The sequence below is a fragment of the Schistocerca nitens genome, chromosome 11 (genome assembly GCF_023898315.1).
Source record: "Schistocerca nitens isolate TAMUIC-IGC-003100 chromosome 11, iqSchNite1.1, whole genome shotgun sequence".
Taxonomy (NCBI): domain Eukaryota; kingdom Metazoa; phylum Arthropoda; class Insecta; order Orthoptera; family Acrididae; genus Schistocerca; species Schistocerca nitens.
Window position 1 is genome coordinate 207947606 of NC_064624.1, and position 12100 is coordinate 207959705.

The 12100-nt window shown below is 45.9% G+C and overlaps 1 protein-coding gene across 1 annotated transcript in view; it reads right to left on the reverse strand.

The window, feature by feature from the left end:
• Positions 1-12100, reverse strand: part of LOC126213528 (5'-AMP-activated protein kinase subunit gamma-2-like) — an 889308-nt gene that overhangs the window by 91179 nt on the left and 786029 nt on the right. The window lies entirely within an intron of this gene.

The following is a 12100-nucleotide window of genomic DNA, read 5'->3' on the forward strand; positions in this document are numbered from 1 at the left end:
GAAGTAAAGATCTGACAGCTCGCGTAGCTCAGTCGGTAAAGGCGAAGGTACCTGCTTCGAGTCCCAGTTACACAGTTTTAATCCACCTCGAAGTTCCAACACGGGAGTTAGGACATAGTTTGCGACTGTGTATACAGTCTTACCTGGACCAGACGCGCATCGCTTTATTGGAAAACTCCTCCGGCGATCAGTTTTCTGACTCGTGCATCTCCGTGCCTCCTTCCATACACATGCGTTATATTTCTTAACCAAAATTCATTTATTAGCGTTTGGCGTAGTAGATCACATGAATCAAATATAAACAGTATACAATACAAACATTAAGTATGCATGCAAAACCTACGGCTCATATAAAAGAAAAAGAAAGAATGGATACAAATGAAGACACAAAATACGAGGCCTGTTCAGAAAGTAAGCTCCGATTGATTGCCAAATTGAAACCACAGTGAACATCAGAAATGTTTTACTTGTAACAACTAGCTACACCTTTCAGCTACTTCTCTACGTAGTCGCCGTTCTGACTTAGACTTTTGTCATAGCGCTGTACCAACTTTTCAATAGCCTCATCATAGAAGGCAGCCCCCAGTGCTCTCCGCCAATTCTCCACGCTGGCCTACACCTCGTTGTCTGTGTCAAAATGTTGTCTTCAAAGAGAGCGGTTCATGTGACCAGAGATGAAACTCAGGGGGAGACAATTGCGGACTGTATTGTGGGTAATCTCACATTTCCATTTGAAAACGATGCAGGAGCATCTTCATTGCCCCTGCAGAATGCGGCTGAGAATTGTCTCGAAGAAGAAACAGCACGACAGTTATGTAATGTTAGCTGCATAGCTTCAGGCGATATTTCTCACCAGGCCCTCGTACTTGGCGCCAGACACTATTTTCTAGACATCTTTACGCACTCACTGCGGGCTCAGAAATGAGAAGAGCGACGTGATGCTAACTGGGGTTATACTAGAGACACTACCCAACACATCTGTGCAAAGCTTTATCGGATTTTCATAGTCGTTTCCATTTCGCGACCGATCGGAGCTTACTTTCTGAACGCCCCTCGTATATAGGACCACAAAGTACGAGGTGGTTTGACAAGTCTGGTAAATTTCCATGAGAGAATGAAACAATCTTTTTTGCGCCTTCATTGTTGGTAATCTTGAGTGTGCCAAGGTTTGTATAAAGAGTTTCAATAGCGTACAGTTCACTGTTGACAGCCGCCTGAATTGATTAATGCGCCGACTGCGACTGACAACGGACAGAACAGAGTTTCGTGCTGTTAATAAACATTTCCATTTGTAGTGTTTGAGCGCCGCACAAATGAAAACAGAACTGCCTAGAGTTCACGCGGACTCTGCACCGTCATTGAACTTTTTTTTTCTGGATTAAAGAATTGAAACGTGGTCGACCAACTACCGAAAACGAAAACCGTTCCGGCCATCCAGTTCAAGTCGCCACAGAGGAAACCACTGACAAAATAAAAAGAATAAAAAGTCACATTTGAGATTGCTGAGACTGTAGACATATGAACTGAGCAAGTGGACAATATCCTGCTCGGAGAGTTGGCTACGAGGAAGCTGTGCGCTATATCGGTGCCGCGATTGCTCGCAGTCTACCGTAAGCGCATCCGGCGAGACGGAACAGTTCAAGTTCCCAGGCGTTCAGATAGATAGTAAGCTGTTGTGGAAAGCCCATGTTCAGGATCCTGTTCAGAAACTAAATGCTGCTTTATTTACCATTAGAACAGTCTCTGAAATAAGTGAAAGTTCAACACGAAAAGTAGTTTACTTCGCATATTTTTAAACGCTTATGTCATATGGTATTATTTTTTGGGGTAATTGTTCTGATTCAAAAAGGGTATTTTTGGCTCAAAAACGGGCTGATCGAGCTATATGTGGTGTAAGTCCGAGGATCTCTTGTCGACCCCTATTCAATAGTCTTGGAATTCTGACACTGCCCTCACAGTATATATTTTCTTTAATGTCGTTTGTTGTTAGCAATATTAGCCTATTCCCAACAGTTAGCAGCTTTGACTCAGTTAATACTAGGCAGGAATCAAATCTCGATGTGGAATGCACTTCCTTGACTCTTGTGCAGAAAAGAGTGCAGTATTCTGCTGCATCCATTTTCAATAAGCTACCACAAGAACTCAAAAATCTTAGCAGTAGCCCAAACACGTTTAAGTCTAAACTGAAGAGTTTCCTCATGGCTCACTCCTAGTCTGTCGAGGAGCTCCTGGAAGAGCTGAAAAATTAAGCAAATTCCAGTGTTACATTGTTGGTTTTCTTTATTTAAACTTACGAATTGTCGCCTGAAAACGTTTCTTGTATTTCACTTTATCTGTTTCTACTATCGTGTTGTAATTTCATGTATTGACTCGTTCCATGACCATGGAGACTTCTCCTTAATTTGGTCCCACGGAACAATAAATAAATAAATAAATAAATAAATAAAACAACTGAAACCGATCGGCCGTACTGCTGCTCTATTCCACCGCCTTTTCACTGGCATTCAGGAATCCGGAGCGCTCACTACTGACGCCTGTCAGTGGACAATCTTCAACTAACTTCTTCTGTATGCTTAACTATCCCGCCCATAAGTTTGGTAACACCATGTGAAGTGTAGACCATCGTATCACCCCCGCAACTCCGAACGCAAATCGAATATGCTGAGGAGTGATAAGTACCCTTCGCCAGGCACTGTACAACGTACTCAGCGTCTGCTGCGACTTTCCAACACAGCTGCGTACAGAGCAATGTCGGGTACCTGAGGCGTCCGAACAAAGGGACCGGCGCAGCGACGGCTGAAGGGCGCACAGCAAACAGACTCCAGCCCTCTCCAGCGCCGCTTTGTCTTCCAGGCCTCGCCTCCGGGGCAGCCGCCGCCGCTGCTTGCACAGGTGCCTACCGTGCAACTGGTAACCAGCAAAGCCTCCGGACCGTACACTGCACTGCAGTCTAATACACAATCACTTAAGTTGGCATCATAACCTGGACGACGTAGGGTAAATACGGGGGTCCTTTGAAAAGTTCTCGGAATCACTACGAGAGGTCAGCGCTAGCGCAGCGAGTTGATCACGTGACATTCATTGGACTGTTTGTTGCCTGTAAACACGTGCCACGTCGGCGCTCTTGGAAGAGAGCTGTGGCGGTAACGTGGCTCCGGTGTTGTTCCCGCGTAGTGATTTGCGAAGATGGAAAAAAATGGAGATTCGAGCATTGATTAAGTACTTCGTAAAGAAAGGTATGAAAGCAAAGAACATTCGTGACGATTTCCAGAATACACTGCGGGACTCTGCTCCTCCATATTCAGCTGTTGCCAAGTGGCAAATGAATTTAAATTTGGTCGGGAGAGCTTATATGATGATCCGCACAGTGGTCGGCCAAGATGACCCACTGCTCCAGAAATCATTGCAAAAGTGCACAAAATGGCAACGCAGGATCGGCGATTGAAAGAGCGCGAAATTGCTCGCACTTCCCAGATGTCATCTGAAAGGGTAGGTCACATTTTAACTGAAGAATTAGAAATGTAAAAATTGTCTTCAAGTTGGATGCCGCGACTCTTGACGCTGGATAAAAAACGCGCGAGTATGGACATATCGGAACAATGTTTGGCCCGTTTTAGGAGAAACTAACAACATTTTTTGCGCCGGTTTGAGGCCACAGATGAAGCTAGGGTGCACTATTATACCCCAGACACGAAACAACAGTCAAAGCAGTGGAAACATGCTGATTCTCCGCCACAAAGAAAGCAAAGACAATTCCTTCGGCGAGAAAGCTCACAGTATCAGTGTTCCGGGATGCGAAGGGGATTCTGTTTCTAGATTATCTCCCCATTAGGCAAACAATTACTGGAGAATACTATGCTAACCTCCTGGACAAATTGAAACAAAAGATTCGCCAAGAAAGGCGAGGTTTAGCAAGAAAGAAAGTCATCTTCCATCACAACAATGCGCGTCTGCACACATGTGCCGTCGCCATGGCAAAAGTACACGAACTAAGGTATGAATTGTTGCCACACCCGCCTTATTTACCTGGTTTGGCTACATCAGACTTCCATCTCTTCACAAAACTGAAATTTTTTCTTGGTGGACGAAGATTTACTTCAAACGAAGAATTGATAACCGGAGTTGACACCTATTCTGCAGGCCTGGAGGAAACTCATTTTCGAGATGGGATCAAGGCACTCGAACATCGTTGGACCAATTGCATTGTTACAAAGAGACTACATTCAAAAATAAAAAAAAAATTCAGTGTTGTAAGTACTTTTTTTTCTATTCCGTTCCTAGAACTTTGAAAGGTGGCTACACTGAGTCACAGCGCACGAGACTGCGCCAAAGATTATTATTGCGCCGCCTCCACTGGGGCAGTAGTACTTCAGCGGTTGTCGAGTGCAGTTGTTGTTCTGTTGGGTGAGAGAGTAGATGCTGTTCGATTGGTGTAATGTATAGATGGAAGATGTTGCAATTACCACAGTGTATTTGAGAAAGGAGATGGGGTCTGATTTATGATGCTGGTGTAATGGAAAATTTTCGTCAATATATACTGAGGTAAAAACGTATTACAGATTTCCTTAATGACAATGCCCCTTGGTCACAGATGCAGTCAACAAAGCATCTGGCTTGTGTTCATGTACTAGACTTGTAATTCTGGTTTCTATGTGCAATTATAGTATTTCTGGTTTTTCAATTAGTTCATTGTAAATGGTATTTAAAATATTTTGTCGTTTTGAGAAAGAATCGAGCCAGATTCATGTACGTTGAGTCACACTACCACACACAGAACAGTTACACTTCTGCTTTGTTGTTTCGTAGCTTTTATAGTTGCAGTGGACTTAATTAATCACTTGTGTTAACGGAAATTCCTTGTCGTTCTTTATTTTTATATTTTATGCAGTCATATTGCGTGCTAATCCTAGTCAAGGCCAACCGGTTACGAGACTTCATAACCGGTCACACAGCTACTAAAATTATTGTATCTTATTCTTCAAATCACCCTCATATTTGCTTATAAAACATACACTCCTGGAAATTGAAATGAGAACACCGTGAATTCATTGTCCCAGGAAGGGGAAACTTTATTGACACATTCCTGGGGTCAGATACATCACATGATCACACTGACAGAACCACAGGCACATAGACACAGGCAACAGAGCATGCACAATGTCGGCACTAGTACAGTGTATAACCACCTTTCGCAGCAATGCAGGCTGCCATTCTCCCATGGAGACGATCGTAGAGATGCTGGATGTAGTCCTGTGGAACGGCTTGCCATGCCATTTCCACCTGGCGCCTCAGTTGGACCAGCGTTCGTGCTGGACGTGCAGACCGCGTGAGACGACGCTTCATCCAGTCCCAAACATGCTCAATGGGGGACAGATCCGGAGATCTTGCTGGCCAGGGTAGTTGACTTACACCTTCTAGAGCACGTTGGGTGGCACGGGATACATGCGGACGTGCATTGTCCTGTTGGAACAGCAAGTTCCCTTGCCGGTCTAGGAATGGTAGAACGATGGGTTCGATGACGGTTTGGATGTACCGTGCACTATTCAGTGTCCCCTCGACGATCACCAGTGGTGTACGGCCAGTGTAGGAGATCGCTCCCCACACCATGATGCCGGGTGTTGGCCCTGTGTGCCTCGGTCGTATGCAGTCCTGATTGTGGCGCTCACCTGCACGGCGCCAAACACGCATACGACCATCATTGGCACCGAGGCAGAAGCGACTCTCATCGCTGAAGACGACACGTCTCCATTCGTCCCTCCATTCACGCCTGTCGCGACACCACTGGAGGCGGGCTGCACGATGTTGGGGCGTGAGCGGAAGACGGCCTAACGGTGTGCGGGACCGTAGCCCAGCTTCGTGGAGACGGTTGCGAATGGTCCTCGCCGATACCCCAGGAGCAACAGTGTCCCTAATTTGCTGGGAAGTGGCGGTGCGGTCCCCTACGGCACTGCGTAGGATCCTACGGTCTTGGCGTGCATCCGTGCGTCGCTGCGGTCCGGTCCCAGGTCGACGGGCACGTGCACCTTCCGTCGACCACTGGCGACAACATCGATGTACTGTGGAGACCTCACGCCCCACGTGTTGAGTAATTCGGCGGTACGTCCACCCGGCCTCCCGCATGCCCATTATACGCCCTCGCTCAAAGTCCGTCAACTGCACATACGGTTCACGTCCACGCTGTCGCGGCATGCTACCAGTGTTAAAGACTGCGATGGAGCTCCGTATGCCACGGCAAACTGGCTGACACTGACGGCGGCGGTGCACAAATGCTGCGCAGCTAGCGCCATTCGACGGCCAACACCGCGGTTCCTGGTGTGTCCGCTGTGCCGTGCGTGTGATCATTGCTTGTACAGCCCTCTCGCAGTGTCCGGAGCAAGTATGGTGGGTCTGACACACCGGTGTCAATGTGTTCTTTTTTCCATTTCCAGGAGTGTAAGAACAGTGCTCGCATTATGAATGCAATAGACGAAACTAACAACACCCCAGTGAAACTGAAAGAAGCAACAAAATCTGTTCATACACGTGCAGCTAAATGCAAAGAACTCGGTGGAGACATTTTTGAACATTTATTGTGAATGTACTGCGAAACTGTGTGTACACTGCACAACTTCCTTAACACTGAGCTTTGTTTATTCCAGTTTAACATTAATTCACGTATGCTCCTACTGAAAACAGATTGTGTGACACATTCGTACAGTTTCAGTTAAAGTTATTACCATCATTTTTCCAAAAATAAACTGTCTACAATTTGTGTTGCAAACATTTTGCAATTGTCTGGAATTAAAAAAAATTGGGCCTAATAGTTAATAAATTAAAATTTTTACGAAATTACGACTTTACTTCTCTGCATGTTCTGGAAAACTACTGCAGATACACGTCTGGGACATGTTTTATTAGATTCAGGAGACCAATAACAAGAAAATAAAAGGGAATCGTGCTTTACTTTAACCTCGTAGACGAGCATTTATTACTATTACCTTCTTTCCTTTCTCAGACCTCAGGTCTGGTTAAAAATGGAAAGTGACGCGGACCTTGATCAAGCGTGACTTCTTTTTAACTGTATGGTATATGTTACACTGCATTTAGGAACTTTCGGGTAATTGAACATGTATCAATAATTACAGATTTCTGTAGTTGTATATATAAGTTTGGATGTAGCTGTATTGCGTTGATGTACTGGTGGATATTGTGTGGTATGCCTCCTGTAGTTGATAGTATAATTGGTATAATGTCAACTTTATCCTGATGCCACATGTCCTTGACTTCCTCAGCCAGTTGGATGTATTTTTCAATTTTTTTTCTCCTGTTTTCTTCTGTATATTTGTTGTATTGGGTATGGATATTTCGATTAGTTGTGTTAATTTCTTCTTTTTATTGGTGAGTATGATGTCAGGTTTGTTATGTGGTGTTGTTTTATCTGTTATAATGGTTCTGTTCCAGTATAATTTGTATTCATCATTCTCCAGTACATTTTGTGGTGCATACATGTATGTGGGAACGTGTTGTTTTATTAATTTATGTTGTATGGCAAGTTGTTGATGTATTATTTTTGCTACATTGTCATGTCTTCTGGGGTATTCTGTATTTGCTAGTATTGTACATCCGCTTGTGATGTGATCTACTGTTTCTATTTGTTGTTTGCAAAGTCTGTATTTATCTGTTGTGGTATTGGGATCTTTAATAATATGCTTGCTGTAATATCTGGTGTTTATTGTTTGATCCTGTATTGCCGTCATGAATCCTGCCGTCTCACTGTATACATTGCCTTTTCTTAGCCATCTGTTGGATGCGTCTTGATCGATGTGTGGCTGTGTTAGATGATACAGGTGCTTGCCATGTAGTGTTTCCTTTTTCCAATTTTCTTTCTTCGTATTTGTTGATGTTATCTGATCTGAAGGGTTGTAGAAGTGGTTATGAAATTGCAGTGGTGTAGCCGATGTATTTATATGAGTGATTGCTTTGTGTATTTTGCTAGTTTCTGCTCGTTCTACAAAGAATTTTCTTAAATTGTCTTCCTGTCCATAATGTAGATTTTTTTATGTCGATAAATCCCCTTCCTCCTTCCTTTCTGCTTAATGTGAATCTTTCTGTTGCTGAATGTATGTGATGTATTCTATATTTGTGGCATTGTGATCGTGTAAGTGTATTTAGTGCTTCTAGGTCTGTGTTACTCCATTTCCCTACTCCAAATGAGTAGGTCAATTTTTATATTATTATTAATTTTGTTATGCGATGGCTTCTTACTAACGAAGTTGCTAAATTTCAAGCAAAATCTTTTATTAGCCATAACTCCGTAACGAAACATTTGCGGATCTACGTTTACATGAACTTTTTTTTGTTTAGTTTTACTTGTAGGGAAACATATTCAAATATTTGCGTATCTTTGTGAATCAACCTGTATTGTTGCCCAAATCACTAAGCACCCCCGGCCATTTTTCGCTATTGGTGCGTAAACAAGGCCAGAAGTTGGAGAGAAAGAGCCACAACTGACCAAACAACTTTCTTCCATTGCTATGTAGCCCAGGTTTTATGGTTTCGGCACCACATCTTCCTGTTACAGGCATTTGCATCAGTGATGAGTGGTTTTAGAATTCCGGCTCACCCCCGAACTCCCAACTCCCCGAACTCCCAACTCCCCGAACTCCCAACTCCCCGAACTCCCAACTCCCCGAACTCCCAACTCCCCGAACTCCCAACTCCCCGAACTCCCAACTCCCCGAACTCCCAACTCCCCGAACTCCCAACTCCCCGAACTCCCAACTCCCCGAACTCCCAACTCCCCGAACTCCCAACTCCCCGAACTCCCAACTCCCCGAACTCCCAACTCCCCGAACTCCCAACTCCCCGAACTCCCAACTCCCCGAACTCCCAACTCCCCGAACTCCCAACTCCCCGAACTCCCAACTCCCCGAACTCCCAACTCCCCGAACTCCCAACTCCCCGAACTCCCAACTCCCCGAACTCCCAACTCCCCGAACTCCCAACTCCCCGAACTCCCAACTCCCCGAACTCCCAACTCCCCGAACTCCCAAGTTCTGAAGCCCCTTTCGTGTTGTTTTGCTGCTGACGGGGGTTCAATTCTGCACTGACTTTTGCACCTTTCGCTCTCTTATTCGTCGCCACAATCCTACTCAATGATCATCAGTCAGCGTCTCTCAACACACACTTCCGACCGCGTTGTGACTCAGCGGATGACGTTTCCGCGCTTTTCCTGTATACGCTATAAATCATCGCTGCAGTGCGTCTTGAAAGACCAAACATTTCGGCTATCTCGATTACGGAACCACCCACCATAACACCAACAATACACCCACTTTCGAATTCACTGAGCTGCGACATAATGCACTCACGACTACACACAGAACACTGCTGTGATCGCGCCTGACACTTTCAACGTGCAACGCGAGGTCAAACACAACAGAAGCGGAACCTGCAGGCTCGGCCATCACCTGCATTTATGTTGAAGCATGCATTTTTGTCGAATCCCCTGTACGGTCTCAATTATTTGTTGACTACATTCCCATGAATGTCTTCCCCTGACGCTTTTACACTCCACAGCTCCCTCTAGTTCCCTCCAAGTGATCCCCTGATGCCCTACGTCCATGTTTCAATATCATACAATGCTGTGCTCCTAGACGTACAGTTTCAGAAAACTCTTGAGTTAAAGCCTATGTCCGATACAAGCTGGCATCGCCAGCAGTGCCCTCTTTGCCATGTTAGTCTGCGGACGAAGCTTGGACACAAAAAGCACCGAGCTGTTTCGGTTGAAACGGCTCTGAGCACTATGCGACTTAACTTCTGAGGTCATCAGTCCCCTAGACCTCAGAACTACTTAAACCACACTAACCTAAGGAAATCACACACATCCATGCGCGAGGCAGGATTCGAACCTGTGACCGTAGCGGTCGCGCGGTTCCAGACTGCTGCGCCTAGAACCACTCGGCCACTCCGGCCGGCTGAGCTGTTTTACTTCGATTCGTTGTCCCCAATGTTAAGTTTATCGCTTACCTCATTTCTATTACTTCTCTTTACTTTCGTCTTTCGTCTGACTTCACTGTACTGTTCATTCCAATCAAGCGTTCCTAGCATTTCTTTACTTTCACCGAGGACAGGAATGTCGTCAGCTAATCTTCTCACTCTCAAATGTATTCCCACTGTTCAACCTTTTCTTTTATTTCTGTAACTGCTTCTTCGAAGTACAGATCTAACAGTACAGGTGACGCCCTTGACTTACACCGTTTTTAATCCCAGGGCTTCGTTCTTGGTCTTTCATTTGTTACTTTTCCCTCTTGGTTCTTGCATATACTGTATGTTACCCGTCTTCCGCAATAGCTTACCCCCATTTTGCTCAGAATTTCGAACATGTTGGACCATTTTACAATGTAGGACGCTTTTTCCAGGTCGACAAATCTTTCATTTTCCTTCAGTCTTGCTTCCTTTCTTAAAGCGAAACTTTCCATCTGACAAATTTAATTTTATTTTCCATTCTTTTGTATACTATTGTTCTCAGCAACTTGGATGCATGAGTTGTGAAGCTCATTGTGCGATAATTCTGGCACTTGTCGGCTCCCTCAACTTTCAGAATTGTGTGGATGATTTTTTCCGCCGGCCGCTGGTGGCCGAGAGGTTCTATGCGCTTCAGTCTGGAACCGCGCGACGCTACGGTCGCAGGATCGAATCCTGCCTTGGGCATGGATGTGTGTGATGTCCTTAGGTTAGTTAGAACTACTTAAACCTAAGTTCTAGGGGACTGATGACCTCAGATGTTAAGTCCCATAGTGCTCAGAGCCATTTGAACCATTTTTTTTTTATTTTTTCCGAAAATCTGACTGTATGTCGCCAGTCTCATACACTCAGCAAACCAACTTGAATAGTTGTTTTGTTGCCACTTCCCCTGATGGTTTTAGAAATTCTCATGCTATGTTATCTATCCCTTCTGCCTCATTTGTTCGTATGTTGTGCAAACGTCTTTGAAATTCCTTTTCTTCACGGTAAATGATAACAGCCAAGCAGTTGCTGGATAAAGATTTATTGAAATCCTTGACCACGGTTTCGGTATATCTAAATATACCTTCATCAGAAGCAAAAATACACTAAAATCACATCCTGCAGTGGAGATAAATGAAACAATCGTGCTAAAGGCGTCGTCAGTAGTTAAAACATCGTCTCCATCTATACAACATAAATATGAAGAGAAGGTAGATGCGAACACGGCATAGCAACAATTCACAGGCGAAGTACTGTTGCTCCAACCCGGTCGGGAATCGAACCCGGGCCCACTGCATGGGCGCCAAGCACTTAACAACATTTTTTTAAATCTCATTTTGTTCGTTACGTGTCAGCGTATTTGTTCGGGGCGGACGTCCTATGACACTTGTTCAGGTTTATTGTTGATCCACTGAATCAGTTTTTGTTATTACAGAGGGCATTTAACCCTCTGACCGCACACGCTGAGCTGCTGTGCTGGTGCCACTCGGCTAAGCAGGCGGACTAGCGACCTCCCAGACGACTGTGGTCCAGGGACCTCCCAGACGACTGTGGTCCAGGGACCTCCCAGGCGACTGTGGTCCAGGGACCTCCCAGGCGACTGTGGTCCAGGGACCTCCCAGGCGACTGTGGTCCAGGGACCTCCCAGGCGACTGTGGTCCAGGGACCTCCCAGGCGACTGTGGTCCAGGGACCTCCCAGGCGACTGTGGTCCAGGGACCTCCCAGGCGACTGTGGTCCAGGGACCTCCCAGGCGACTGTGGTCCAGGGACCTCCCAGGCGACTGTGGTCCAGGGACCTCCCAGGCGACTGTGGTCCAGGGACCTCCCAGGCGACTGTGGTCCAGGGACCTCCCAGGCGACTGTGGTCTAGGGACCTCCCAGGCGACTGTGGTCCAGGGACCTCCCAGGCGACTGTGGTCTAGGGACCTCCCAGACGACTGTGGTCCAGGGACCTCCCAGACGACTGTGGTCCAGGGACCTCCCAGACTGTGGTCCAGGGACCTCCCAGACTGTGGTCCACGGACCTTCAGACTGTGGTCTAGGGATCTCCAGACTGTGGCTGGTGGATTTCTCCTTCCAGGTAGGCAGCAGTGCTTGTGTGAAGTTTGGAAA